Source organism: Malaclemys terrapin, chromosome 9, assembly GCF_027887155.1.
Source record: "Malaclemys terrapin pileata isolate rMalTer1 chromosome 9, rMalTer1.hap1, whole genome shotgun sequence".
Lineage (NCBI taxonomy): Eukaryota > Metazoa > Chordata > Testudines > Emydidae > Malaclemys > Malaclemys terrapin.
The window spans coordinates 102,935,957-102,948,323 of record NC_071513.1 but is presented as its reverse complement, the minus strand read 5'-3'; positions in this window follow the sequence as shown (position 1 = coordinate 102,948,323).

The window sequence follows — 12,367 nt, the reverse complement described above, 5'->3', positions numbered from 1 at the left end:
TAAGTGACTTGCACACGGTCTCTTAGGTGAGTTGGGAATTGTACCAAGACCTCCTGAAACCCAGTTCCATGCCTGAACCAAAAGACCATCTATGAAGTATTCCTTTTAGACTGGTCACAAATCAAAGAGTAGGTGAAGCAGTATCTGATCTCATTTCATTTTGAAGAGGAGGAGGGTGATGTCCAGGAGAAGGCTCAGAATGGGTCAAAATTTTGTCAAAATATTTTTTCATGAAAAATAAAAAAAAATTGTAGAAAAAAACCAATGGTTACGGAGAAATCTTTCAAAATGTGGACACCAAAAGCTAAAAATCATTTCCCAAAACCCAGCATGTTTTAAAGCAAACAATTTACAAACACTAAAAAATTTCAGCTTTTTTGTTGAAAACCCTAATACCATTCCATGGGCAATTCTGATGAAAACTAAACAAACACAACATTTTCGAAATTTCCACGGCAAAATAATAGGCATTTTTAACCAGCTCAGTGAAAGGACCCTTCGCACAAACGTGCATTTTCCCCTTAAGAGCACTGAGGATAATGAAAGACTAAAAGCTCTTTGCTGCTCAGTCTCTGTAGCGTTGTTTTAGTCTCAGAATGGGTGGCCGTGTATGTTTACTCAGACCACCGGCGCATTTGCTGATGAACATGCCCAAATGCTCTTGTGGGAACGGTAGAATGCAGCCAGCCATTCAAACACAACATTGGGGTGAGGTGAGTAGCCCTGTTTGGGAGGGTCAAGAGCAAGTCAGAAGAGGCACCTGCTGGGAATGTGATTCAGTATCCAAGCTCAACAGCAACGCTCTTCCCAAACTGCTCCGTGGGGTCCTGTCAGTCGCACCGTTTCGTTCTAGAATTCACTTTAAGAAGCAGAGCTCAATTTCCTCTTTTAATATTTTCCCTGTGAACTAAATGCTGGCAAAAGGCGCTGGATTAACATTCACAGAGTCCATGAAGTCCTGTGTTTATACACAGACCAGAGAGAACAAGGAAAGTGGCAGGGGAGCCTTCCCCCTCACTGTCTCATCTATTGCTGACCAGGAAAGAAGTGAGAGGTGGTTGCTGCTGTCCACTCAATCCCGAATCTCTCTGTGAGACTACAAAGGACAGTTACTGATAGCAGTGGTAGCCATGATATAGATACCTCCTCTGTGTGTGTGTACATGTGTGTGTACATGTGTGAGCAAATACCCACATCTATATGCAGGTGTATACAGGGCCGGTGCTACCATTTAGGCAAACTAGGCGGTTGCCTAGGGCGCCAAGATTTGGGGGCGCCAAAAAGCGATGCCCCCAATTTTTTTTTACAGCGTTTCTATGCCCCCTCCCCGAGCACGTGGTCGCCGCTCCACTTCTCCCGCCTCCCAGGCTTGCAGCACCAATCAGCTGTTTGGCGCCACGAGCCTGGGAGGGGAGGAGAATTAGAGCGGGGGTGGCGTGCTCGAGGAGGAGGCAGAGCAGAGGTGAGCTGGGGTGGGGAGCTGCCACACAGTTCCCCAGGGGGGGGAGCTGCCGCGGGGGGGCGCCTCAGAGCGGGGGGGGGGAACTGCTGCGGGGGGGGCATCCTCGGGGGGGGGAGCTGCCGCAGGGCTGGGGGGATGCATGGATGGGGGCACAAGGTGGAAGTCTCGCCTAGGGCGCGAAACTTCCTTGCACTGGCCCTGGGTGTATATATTATATACAAAGTATTAAAACATTTGCTAGTAATGGCCAAAGCACCCCAGTTTACCTTTGTGCTGCTGCAATGTTTTGGGTAATCTTTGTAGAATGGCCTATTATTTTTATTTTGATGTAGGGTACCCCTTTGGAAGTGGACCGACCCCATCTATTCATTTTAAGAAGGTTTCCAAAGAACATACGTCAGATAGTGATGACTTGCTGTCACTTTAAACCGGCACAGGATTTAAACTGGCATTGGCAATGGCTCCAAACGAGAACCCAAATCCAACCCACTTCTTCTCCCCACACAATTTCAGAGAGTGGGAAGAAAGAGGGTGGATTTGAATTCCTGGAACCAAAGACACCCTATTTGATTGCAGCAATATCCCAAACCAGAAGAGCCCTATTTTCCAACTCAAGTTAGTGGAAATCTCACAAGTATGGCTGATCTAATGAGAGCTCGTCAGTTTTGAGCTGAAATCTTGCAAGTACAGCAGATGAGATTTTAACACCATCGCACCTGAACCCTAGATCTAACCCAGGCTGTCTAAACCAGAGGGACCCAGCCAAGGCCTGGCCAGCCCATTACAACTTTAAACTTCCATCAGATCTTTCATAGTTGAAAGGTCCATGGGATATCCCTCCGCCCCACCCCAGGAACTCTCTGGACAGACCCCCATGTAAACGGTTTCTAGATCTAAACGAACAAGCTGGTTTTTACCTCTAAGATTCTTAACCAGAGGCACATTCACTCCTGAACATGAAACGAACCTAATTTTCTGAGCTCTAAACCAAACGTTTCCCAAGACAACATTCAACCCTCAAAGTCATCTGAGACCCAGCAAATATGGGGCAGCCGAGGGACAAACCTCCCATAATAAGAACCTTAAAAAAGAATGTTACTAGGTCTCAATCTGACCTCACTTGCTGGGTGTACATCAGGAGTAACTTCACTGAATCCAACCGAGTTACACCACTGGCAATACAATCTGGATTAGGTCCAATCCATTTAAAAGAGGTCAGACTCGCAGCATAAATAGCATTGTCTGGAAGCCTTTTTCCCCTTCCTGATGCAAATGCCTTAGCATAGTAAAAGTGAGATGCCGCCAGGTGTGGGGACAAAATCTGGGTCACAAATGAGGGACAGTCAAGAGCTCTGACAGCATCACCTAGTTTCTGAAACAGTTTCATCTCAGTCAGTTACAGCAGCGTGGCATTTTCACTGGCTTCCTATGCTCAGGCAAACTCCGGTGCTGCTGGGGTTTCTCCTTCCCTGGAACTTGATGTCCGGAATGCCTAGTTCACCACCCCTTCACGTTCAGGCAGGCTTTTAAGCAGCTTAGAAATCTGATAAAGCTGTAGCACGCTCTGTTCCTCTCATAATCTTTTGTCTAGCCAAGCAGAGCAAAAATTCGCCCCACTATTTGCCTCCAAAAGACCCACACCTTGACAAATGCAACATACTGTAGCAACACTGGGCAATTGAAACTGTCATTTGGTTGCTGATAACTGGAACTGGTCAAAAAAAGATAATTTCCTAAGAACATTTCCTCACCCACCTCCCTTTTTTTTGGGGGGGGGGGGTGTTGAAATTTGAAAACTTTTAACCAGCTCATTGAAAAATGAGGGAGGGGGAGAAGTTAATGACAATTATTGTGAAACCGTGGCACATTTTATTTCCCAGAATCGCTCGTTCTTTTGACCACGATACAGTAGAGATCCGCTCAAACCAAAACAAACACCCCTGAATATAGCGGATGTTCAAAATCCAAACTCAGGCCTGATTTTTGCAGCGGGACATTGTCTCCATACTGGGGGTTGAACCATAACCCCAGCTCCAAACAGCCCTACAAACTTAGGGCTGTTCGGAATCTGGGTCTTGGTCTGAATTTTGTACCCTACAATTAGTGTAGCATACTAACCTCATTGGTGATCATTAGCTTAACTCATAGAATGCTAACCACTGTAATTCCCAGATCCAGTATGTGCACCACCTGATTGACTAGCCATTTTCCTAGGGTTTTACTCTCTAATCTAATCTACCTCTAGCACACTCATCATTGTGGTATCTGGGCTCCGGATATGTTGCTGGCGAGCTCTGTGCTGGATAGGTGGCATGCTGATGGCAGGGAGGTAGGGCTGGGTTTGGACCATAGGATGGAGAAAGACCTGATCTGCTCCACCGCCCAGTCCTGTCAATGTGACCTATCTCCCTTGCTTGCCAGGAAGCAGCAACCGGGGAAAGTGGCTCCATTGGACTGATCAAGCCAAGAGTACTGAAGAACCAGAGTAGCATGGGCAATGTGCCAGCGCAGAGAGACAAGGCTGGTGACACAGTCCTCAACCTGACAGTGACCAAACCTCTGGCCTCCAACTGATCCCAGCCTAGCACCAATCTGCTTGGCTCACTCAGTGGAAGGCTCACCTGTGGCCTTACCTGCCAGAACTCCTTTCTGTTCTGGGTAGGGACTGTGGCACTGTTCTGGATTCAAGCTACATGGACCCTGGATGAAGGACTCCAGCTATGGACTCAGTTATGGCTTTAGCCATTGGGGTCAATTCGGAGCTGCACTGTCCATGGGGCAACACCTGGAGTTACTTTACTGAAGCCACAGGAGTTAGGGCAGGGGTGGACGTGGCCCCCAATTTTCAGCTGTTCTGCATGAGCTCCTCCTGTACTTTGTGGGAGCAGAATCACGCTTTCGGGAAGCTCCTCATTAAATGGTTTCTTGTTTCAATATCGCATTCTTAAAGGGCCAGCCTCAGTTTTTGTTAAAGTAAGTCCATTGATCCCAATAATACCAATTGCTCCACTACTCGCGTTACGAGCCCGTTGATGAAGGGGCCTCGTCATTTGGCAAATATTTGTCATCTCCAGCATCAAGACACATTCCCTTTTGCAGTTTGAAGACAGGAGCTAACATGAAATAACCATGGGTGGGGCCTTTTTTCAGTAAGGAACAGGTCTGATAATAGCTGCTAAACAAGTAGGACAGGACTGTGGAAGCAACTTATGGTCGGGGAGCCAAAAGGCTCAGCAGTAAGAGGTGTAATTATATTCGGCTTAAGCAATGCCATAGACACAGGAGCCAAATTGCTCCCTGACATAATTCCAATGGTTTCAGTGACATTACACCGGGGGGAAACTGGGCCCAAGTTACCAACACGTTTATAGCTTTTCATTTTAAAAATCTAACCCGCGTAGACGATTATATAACAACAACTGCCAAAGCCCTTCATGTGGCCCCCTCAGCAAAGGCTAATCACCATGTTCTATTGGCATAATGCAGAGGCTGCTTTTGCTGGTAGGGATTGCACAGGTTTGGATGCCATCCTTTCCAAAGGGCTGTTTTTAACTGGGTTTGTGCCCTATTTTGCTTCTTCCAAAAAGTATATTTCTTGGAGGGGGCGAGGGGGGAGGGGGAGATGGGGAAACTGTATTTGTTCCTTCTTGCTTTACCATAGAAATGTTTGAATGTCAAGTCTGTTATTTTCCTAGTGAACTCCTTAGGTGTCTCATCAGCTGTATATTGATAATTGTCACATTTAATTGAAGGGGGTCAGGGAACTGAGACTTTAACAAAGACATCTCTTCTCCTGAGTGGTCTTTAGGCACCAGAGTTAAACAGATGCTACCATAAACAAACAACAAAGAGTGCTAAACAGTCTAGTCAGTTTAGACAAGTCCTGATTTTCTAATGTAACAAAGGGAAAGGAAATTAAAAAGCAAGCAGATAACAATAAAAATAAAACGACAATCTTTCAGGCTTTCTTTATCCATCATAAGGAAGCAAAGGAAAAATAGAACTGTTGTTCCTAGCAGGTCACCTTTAAGGGTTAGATCCTGCTCCCTTACAAGTCAAGGGGAGTTTTGCAATTGAGTTAAAGGAGAGCAGAAGCAAGCCCAAAGCTTCACATATGTGTAGGAATTGGATTGAGGAGCACATGGGAAGTGCAGTTACATTGTCACAGGGCAGATCGCTTATGTCAGCAGTGTCTATATAGGTTCACAAAAATATGGATAGACATAGGAGAGCAATACCAACCTGGTTTTCCGCACAGCAGTGACTCATTTTGGATTCATCGTGTCTGTGACATTCCAAACCCAGAGCCTTGAGAGATTCCATCTCAGAGCCCAGGAGCTTATCTGTGATTTGCCAGATCAGGACAGTAGAACTTCCTTGCAACATTCCTGAAAAGAACCCAGGGGCACTCCAACTCAGAGGGCGGGGAAGTTAGAAGGGCCGGGAACAAGAATCTTAGCCCATGTCAGACCCAGTACCTGGATGGACACCTAACTGGAGCAGATACAGGGACAGCTTTGGCAGCTGAAAAAAGAAAGACATGGGCCTTGGAAATGGAAAAAGGCAGCCCGCGTCAGATTATGAAGAATACAGAAGGGTAAAGATCTGATGGATATGATTCTGGAAGCTACATCCAGACATACAGGATCTGAGTTCCGCAGTTCTTACCCACAGACTGGTGTTTCATTCATTTAAAATGTGCCATGCACCAAACAACCACTGTATGTCTACTTTGTAGAAGGGGTCTGGAAATGTACACTATATCCTGGTGTTATCTAGTGTGACCATTCAGAAGAACAAGGATCCTGTATCATCACTGGATAGATGGGCTGGGCAGTTGAAGAAGTGTCTCTTGGAAGCCCTTAGCTTGTTATTTAGGTTAAATAGATGTAACTGTGGCACGTGTTTGCCTTTAAAGCTCCCAAGGACAATATTATTGAGCCCCAGAAAGCTGGGTGGAGCCTTGTTAGATGCCGGCAGTTAAGTGCTAAAATGAGGAGAGGTCATTTGACAATGACCTGATCTTGGAAGATTCTTGAGTTTATGCTGGTTCTGGTTCCTCAAACTGTGGACTTCAGAGGAAATGATGTTCTTAGTGTCCCTGGGTGGCAAACTACAAAATTCAGCTATTAAAATTTGCTAAACCGAAAGGCTGGAAAGGAAACGTCTCCTCTGAATGGGATCTCTCATGGCATTTTGGAACTTTCTGACTTACCTAATAAAGACTACTGTAACCTGAAGGCCCCAATCCTGCACTGTGATCTGTCCCACTGGACTGCTGTGTCTGCACGCAGACCCACAGGAGTCCTCTATCTGCACAGGGCCTAATTTGTAACAAACACACAGTTTAGAATTGCCGTCCTGGAAACTGTCCTTTGATCCATCTGCTCTGTCCTGCTGCGGGCAACAGCCAGTACCTGATACATCAGTAGAAAGTAACAACCCCTTACTCCCACCCAGTTTGCACACAAGGCCATTGTGCAATGCCCTAAAATGCCGGTGATCGCTTTGTGCCCTGAAGCAAGAACGAGCCTTCATTATTCTTATCATCATGATCTTAAAGTTTTGAGTTTAATTTCTCTGGGAGAATTCCCACTGTCAGGCCTGCTGTTAGAGGCAGATCTGAAAGCTGCGCCCGGAAATGTTAATTACTCAGATGGTTTATTTGTATCGTTAATAACAGGAAAGGTTGTCGCAACCCTTAATAGAACAAGGCAGGTTTACAAGACGCCCAGCACACATGGAATGAGGCAAATTCCATGCTTCACAGAGAGCTGGCAACCAAAATGAGACAGGACCAACCCAGGCAAGATAAGACACAAGATAAGAATAGTTCAGGGGAGGGAGGGGGAAAGCTGGTTGTTAATGACAGGAAGAAGGGCGGAGGGATTGGGAGGAGGTTGGAGAAGGATTCAGAGGGACAGGAAGGAGGGCACTCCGCAGATCAGGAGGGGGGAGTTAGGGAGTAGGAGAAGGAATGTAGCTGAGAATGGGTGAAGGAGATACAGGGAACAGCAAGTGAGAGGCCTGGGAAGAGTAGAGGGGCTGACAGGGAGATGTGGGGAGAGCAGAGACATAGCAGGGGGAGGCCATGTTGGGGAGCACTGGCAGCTGGCTAATAAGCAGTAAGAGTTAGATGCCAGTGGAAGGATTCCGAGAGTTGGTAACGTTAACAGCAGCATTTTGGACAGTCTGGAAGTGGGGGAAGGGAAAGGCTGCCGTGTCAGAAATGGAGTCAGAGAGCCTGTCTACACAGCCCGGGTCAACAGACAGGGGCTAGCGGAGCTCACGCTAGCACTCTGAACATAGCCCTTTGAAGTTACGGCTCAGTCTCCAGGCTTCAGGGCCCCAGCTCCAGCCCGAGCTGTCTACATAGCTATTTTCAGAGTGCTAGTTCAAGCCCCCGTCTGTTGTCCTGGGCTAGGAGGCTCATTTCCACTGGCTGTGTAGAGAAACCCTTAGGGTATGTCTACACTGCCAAAAGAGATGAGTTCTTAACTCAGCTTAGCTAACTCAGGCTAAAATAACAGTGAAGACACAAAAAGAACGAGGAGTACTTGTGGCACCTTAGAGACTAACACATTTATTTGACTATAAGCTTTCGTGGGCTAAAACCCACTTCATCGGATGCATGCAGTGGAAAATACAGCAGGAAGATATATATACACACAGAGGACATGAAAAAATGGGTGTTGCCATACCAACTATAACGAGAGTAATCAGTTAAGATGGGTTATTATCAGCAAGAGAAAAAAAAACTTTTGTAGTGATAATCGGGATGGCCCATTTCCAACAGTTGACAAGAAGGTGTGAGTAGGGTGACCAGATCACCCAAGTCAAATATCGGGACATGGGGGGGGGGGGGGGGAGGTGTGGTGGGAGCGGGCGTGGTGGGAGGGGGCGGGGCAAAAAAAAAAACCCACCCTTCCTCCACAAGTGCTGGAGGGAGGCCCGGGAGACTCAGGGGAAGCGCGGGGCCAGGGTGAGTTAGAGTCCAGCCTGGCCCCGAGCGCAGGCAGGACTCAATTGGGTGGTACCTGGAGGGGGGTGGCCCATGGGGCCAGGCGGCAGCTCTTCTCCCCCCTGGGCAGTGGGACTCAGGAGCAGCCGCTGTTGCAGCTCCCACTGCCGCGGGGGGAGGAAGCAGCCGATGGCCAAGCTCGGCGGCTGCAGCTCTGACGCCCCCGAACCCCCCGAGCCCGGGCCTGTTGCGGGGACCCAGCAGCGCACATGCTGCGCCCAGCCCCTGGCTGGTCACGTCTGGGCTGGCTGCCCAGCTGGTGCAATCCCACGGCGGCCCCAGAGTGGGGGCAGCAGGCCCCAGCCCCCCCGTCCCGCTCGGGTCCCGCAGGGGAACGAACGGGGCTGGGCTGCCCTACTCTCCCTACCGCCTGACTCACCCCGGCCCCGCGCTTCCCCTTCCTCTCCCCGGCCTCCCTCCAGCGCTTGTGGGGGGAGGAGGAAGGGTGAGCCTGGGGAAGAGGCGGGGATTCGGGGAGGGAGCCAATGGGGGGAAGAGGGGGCAGAGTTGGGGCGGGGGGGGGGGGGCGAGCACTTCCGGACTCCGGAGCATTTCCTTGTTTGTCGAGTGTCCCGACCCCACATCGGTCGGGACGCAGGACAAACAAGGAAATATATTGACAGTCCTGATAAAATCGGGACGTCTGGTCACTCTAGGTGTGAGTAACGGAGGGGGAGGGGGGAAATTAGCATGGGGAAATAGGTTTTACTTTGTGTAATGACCCATCCACTCCCAGTCTTTATTCAAGCCTAATTTAATGGTATCAAGTTTGCAAATTAATTCCAATTCTGCAGTTTCTCGTTGGAGTGTGTTTTTGAAGTTTTTTGTTGGAGTATTGCGACGTTGAGGTCTGTAATCGAGTGACCAAGGAGGCTGAAGTGTTCTCCGACTGGTTTTTGAATGTTAAAATTCTTGACGTCTGATTTGTGTCCATTTATTCTTTTGCGTAGAGACTGTCTGGTTTGGCCAATGTACATGGCAGAGGGACATTGCTGGCACATGATGGCATATATCACATTGGTAGATGTGCAGGTGAACGAGCCCCTGATGGTGTGGCTGATGTGATTAGGTCCTATGATGGTGTCCCCTGAATAGATATGTGGACAGAGTTGGCAACGGGCTTTGTTGCAAGGTTAGGTTCCTGGGTTAGGGTTTTTGTTCTGTGGTGAGTGGTTGCTGGTGAGTATTTGCTTCAGGTCGGGGAAGCTGTCTGTAAGCGAGGACTGGCCTGTCTCCCAAGGTCTGTGAGAGTGGAGGATCGTCCTTCAGGATAGGTTGTAGGTTCTCGATGATGCGCTGGAGAGGTTTTAGTTAACTTGGCTTCCCTCTAGGCTTTAACTTGAGCTGCTATCCTGAGTTAAAAGCCAAGTTGCTGTGTTTTCACTGCTATTTTAGCCTGAGTTGGCTAATTTGGGTTAGCAACACTGAGTTGAGAACTAACTTTTTTACTTTTTGTTTAAAAAAATTCTTTTTGCAGTGTAGACGTACCCTTAGCTGAGCTCCCTCCTCAAGTTAGCCCTTCTCTGGATCTGCTCATGCTCCCTAGTTGGATTTGCGCCAGATTGGCGTCACGTCCACACTGGGTGCCGACCCTTCAGAATGGGCAAAGTGAAACCAGCTAAGCTTTGCACAGCTCTGTTCTGCACGGGTTACATTCTGCCCCATTCTGCACCAGGAGAACATTAATTAATTAACCGAGTCCCAGGATTCACCGTAGAACACTGGCCAGTGCTGACATGCTTCATACCGTCAGGCTGAACCGGTTTCCAGAGATAAGAGCCTGGTCCCGGAGATGCTGTGGTGAAGGAGAGGGAGGGTCTGTAGCAGCTTAGGGGAGGGCCTATGTTGGGGTGCCTGGCCTGAGTCACATCTGACACACCCTAGCTCCCCTGTTCCATCCTCAGTGCAACCTCCTGCTCTCCTCAGCCTCCCCTGGCCACTGTATTCCACCCCCTGCTTTGTACACTGAGGCAGTGCCAGGGCCTATGGGCTGAGACCGCTTGACACGGGACCCAGAAGTGGTTTCGTCTTGACAAGATGGCGGGCCAGGGTCGGGTGGCTCACCATTTGCAGGGAGAGGGCTCGCTGGAAGTGCGTGCCAGGAGGCAAGTGGGGAGCAGGGTCACCAAGGGTGTAGAAAGAATCGGCAGGGCTAGTAGTTCTGCATTGGTGGCCCTCTGCACAACACCGACCAGGCTGCTTCAAAACCCCGGAGGGGAGTGTGGCGGGGATCTTCCCTGGCCTCTGCACTGCGGAGATCTGCAGCAGGGAGACTTGTAAAGAGGGTCCCCAGCACTTCATGCTAACAAAAAGCAGTGCAGAGCCCTGGGGCCAAAGCCTGCTCTCTCGTTCACAGGTGCCGATCTGGAATAATTCACTGTGGTGGATGGCGTTAACAACCTACTAGCGCTGTGTGATTCTTCAGTGCACGGGCAGTTCTCAAAAAATCAAAGAACTAACAAAAATCCATTTCAGGTCAAAACGTGTTGATTTAAAAAATTTTAAAATAAAATGGAGGGAATTTTCAAATCAAAAAATCATTGTGAATTGAAAAATCAAAATGTTTCATGGTGAACATATTGAAATGAAACGTTTCCATTTCTTCAGGGGTTTTTTTTTTTGGTTTGTTTTGGACCAAAACAATTTGGCGAATGGGACACCAATGAGTGAAATGTTTCGGTTGGCCCAAATGTCCTTTTTTGTGTGTGTGCCAAAAACAGGTTGGCTTGAAAAATTCTGCCCAACTCTATTCACTGCAGACCAACACGGCCGTAGCTGAGAGCAGCAACTGGCCCCCCAGTCTTCCTGTTGAATTTGCTTGTAGGGTGACCAGATGTCCCGATTTTATAGGGACAGTCCCGATTTTGGGGTCTTTTTCTTATATAGGCTCCTATTACCCCTGTACCCCATCCCGATTTTTCACATTTGCTGTCTGGTCACCCTATTTGCTTGCACTCTCCCTGCCAAGGAGGCAGTGGCCTGCTGCTTTCAGATGGAATTCCCCGTGAACCGTCTCTCCTTCCAAAGCAGAGGTGAGAGTGCCACCATCTGAGCATGCAGAGCACTGCACGTTAGCAAGATAAACAGATGCACCCAGCTCTGCGCTTAGGGGAAGGATATACACGGGCTGCTAACACATCTCCAAAGGTTCAGTGTCCGGAGAAGCAGGCGTTGATTAAGCAAAGGGTCCTGCTGGAGTCTTGGCTTCTGAGCCCGGTGAGGCAGTGAGCAACCAACACCCAAATTGACTCCCTAGGTTATGCTGCACAAATGCATCGACTTCAGTGGGCTTGTGCTTGCTTAGGTCAGGCCTGAATGTTGCTGGAGTTGGGGGTTGGTTTAATGTGAGGAGAAGATCAGTGGCAGAAGGAGACCGGAAGAAGGAGTCTGTTGCACAGGGAGCGGAAGACCCCAGTGATTAGGTGGGTCCCGTATCTGAAATTCCCAACTCGGGCTCATATCTACAGCATGTAACTCAGCGAGCGGATGTGGCCCCCTCAGCTATCTGACTGTCCCTCCCCACACACACACACATCTTTCCTTTCTGCACGCAGGATGGCAGAGCATGGAAATGACTGACCTGCTCTTTCATCCCTGCTGCAGCTTTGGGCGAGGTGACTCTGCAGAGGGAAAGATGTTCTCACGCCCCCACCTGCAGGCAGAGAGGGTTGATTCCAGAGCCTTGAATGACTGAAGCAGCCAGCAGCGCTGGAGGTCAGAGACCCTGGGCTAGGTGCAGGTCTGGCACTTTTCAGAGGAGGTGTCTTCTGGGCAGACAAAGCGCAGCTCAGCACTCGCTGCTGCTGGCCAATTCATGGTTCGAACCAAGTGCTCTCACTCTCAAGGCCTTTCCCACCTCTGCCCATCCTGGCTGTTCTATCCCT